This window comes from Myxine glutinosa, chromosome 2 (genome assembly GCF_964187855.1).
Source record: "Myxine glutinosa chromosome 2, kmMyxGlut1.1, whole genome shotgun sequence".
Taxonomy (NCBI): Eukaryota; Metazoa; Chordata; class Myxini; order Myxiniformes; family Myxinidae; genus Myxine; species Myxine glutinosa.
Genome location: NC_136262.1, coordinates 54,263,089 through 54,265,588, shown reverse-complemented (window position 1 = coordinate 54,265,588; position 2,500 = coordinate 54,263,089). Strand labels below are relative to the sequence as shown.

Below are 2,500 nucleotides of genomic sequence, written 5' to 3'. Positions count from 1 at the left end.
GAGACGCGGTCAGGAGTACCGCCGATGTCCAGGGTGAAATGCTTCGCCCGGTCTCCAGCACGCGGAAGGGCCCGTCGTACGGGGGCCGCAGCGGTGTCCGGTGCGCGTCATGGCGGACGAACAAGTACTCCGCCGTGCGAAGCTCCGGGGCGACGTGCGTCGGCAGGAAACCGTGGTGCGCCATCGGCACCGGGGCGAACCTCCGGGCGGTCTCCTGCAGGGCGGAGCGCTGCTGCGCCGCGGACCATGGTGCCGTGGAGTCGGGAAGGAACTCGCCCGGCACCCGCAGCAGTTGTCTGAAGACCAACTCCGCCGCGGATGCGCGCAGGTCATCCTTGGGTGCCGTCCTGAGGCCCAGCAGGACCCAGGGGAGCCTGTCGACCCAGCCGCCGTCGCGGAGGCTGGCCCAGACCGCGGCTTTCATGGCGCGATGGAAGCGCTCGCACAGGCCATTGGCCTGGGGGTGGTAGGCCGTGGTGCGGTGCAGCTGGACGCCGAGCACCCGCGCTACCACCCCCCAGAGCTCCGAGGTGAACTGGGGGCCACGGTCTGACGAGATGTCCGAGGGGGCGCCGAACCGGGCAACCCAAGTGGCAATGAACGCCTGCGCGACGTCCGCCGCCGTCGTTGCTGCCAAAGGCACGGCCTCCGGCCAGTGGGTGGTGCGGTCCACCATGGTGAGGACATGTGTGAAACCCTGCGAGGGGGGCAGAGGTCCCACCAAGTCCACGTGAACGTGGTCGAACCTACGTTCGGGCACCGTAAACGGGGCCAGCGGGGCCTGGGTGTGGCGGTGAACCTTCGCGCGCTGGCACGCGAGGAACGTCCTGGCCCAATCGCGGACGGCCTTCCGGAGGCCATGCCAGACGAATTTGTCGGCAACCAGCTTCTGGGAGGCCTTCGTGCCCGGGTGGGACAGGCCGTGGATGGCGTCAAAAACCCGGCGATGGCAGCCAGCTGGCACGATGGGGCGAGGCCGGCCGAGGGAGATGTCGCACAAGAGGGCCGCGCCCGCGCCGTCGTATGGTACCTCGGTGATGCGGAGGCCCGTGACGGCGGTCCGAAAAGCCTAGACGGCGGGGTCGGCGGACTGGTCCGCCGCCATCCGGGCATAGTCGATCCCGAGGTGGACCGCGTGGGCGACGGACCGGGAAAGGCAATCCGCCACTGGGTTGTCCTTCCCCGCGACGTGCCGGATGTCCGTCGTGTACTCGGACACGGCCGAGAGGTGACGCTGCTGCCGGGCCGACCACGGCTCGGCGACCTTGGCCATCGCGAAGACCAGGGGCTTGTGGTCGACGAAGGCCGCGAACGGGCGGCCCTCGAGCAGATGGCGGAAGTGCCGGACCGCCAGGTGGAGCCCGAGCAGCTCGCGGTCGAAGGTACTGTACCGCCGTTCGTGCGGGCGGAGCTGCCGGCTAAAAAACGCCAGCGGCTGCCAAGCTCCCTTCACCCATTGCTCGTGCACCGCACCCACCGCGTAGTCCGACGCGTCGATGGTGAGGGCGATCGGTGAATCGGGCGCCGGGTGCACGAGCATGGTGGCGTTAGCCAAGGTGAGCTTCGCGCCCGCGAACGCCGCGTCCATCGGCTCGGTCCAGGCAACGTCGCCTTTGCCTGGCATCCCCCGGAGAGCCTCGTGCAGGGGGTGCAGGAGATGGGCAATGCGGGGCAGGAAACGGTGATAAAAGTTCACCATGCCCAGGAACTCCTGGAGCCCCTTGATTGTGCGGGGGCGCAGAAAACCCCTGACCGCCTCCACCTTGGCTGGTAAGGGGATGGCCCCGTGCCTGGTGACGCGGTTCCCCAAAAGGTCGATTTCGGTGACGCCGAACCGGCACTTGGCGGGGTTGATGATCAGGCCATGCCGGCCCAGGCGTTCAAAGAGCGTGCGTAGATGGCGGAGGTGCTCCTCACGGGACGCGCTTGCGACGAGGATGTCGTCCAGGTAGACGTACACGAAGTCCAAGTCGCGCAAGACGCTGTCCATAAGCCGCTGGAACGCCTGGGCCGCATTCTTCAACCCGAAGGGCATCCGCAGAAACTGGAAGAGGCCGAATGGTGTGATGACGGCCGTCTTCAGTATGTCCTCCAGCCTGACGGGGACCTGGTGGTATCCGCGGATGAGGTCCACCTTGGAGAAGAGGGACATTTTCACCAACCGGGTGGAAAAGTCCTGGATGTGAGGGACCGGGTAGCGGTCGGGGGTGGTAGCATCGTTGAGGCGGCGGTAGTCTCCGCACGGCCGCCACCCGCCGCCGGGCTTGGGCACAATGTGCAGTGGCGATGCCCATGCGCTGTTGGAGCGCCGGACGATGCCCAGTCGCTCCAGCGTGGCAAACTCCTCCTGCGCCACGGCGAGCTTCGCAGCGTCGAGGCAGCGCGCCCGGGCGTAGACCGGTGGCCCGACGGTGGGGATGTGATGCTCCACCCCGTGCTTGACGGCCACCGCTGAGAAAGTGGGCCGCGTGAGGGCCGGGAAACTGGCGAGGAGGCGGGT

General features: G+C 67.9%; 1 protein-coding gene across 1 annotated transcript in view; it reads right to left on the bottom strand.

Annotated features, from left to right (window-relative positions):
* The window catches only part of COLEC11 (collectin subfamily member 11), a 53,783-nt gene that overhangs the window by 39,099 nt on the left and 12,184 nt on the right, over positions 1 to 2,500 (bottom strand). The gene's annotated exons all lie outside the window — the stretch shown is intronic.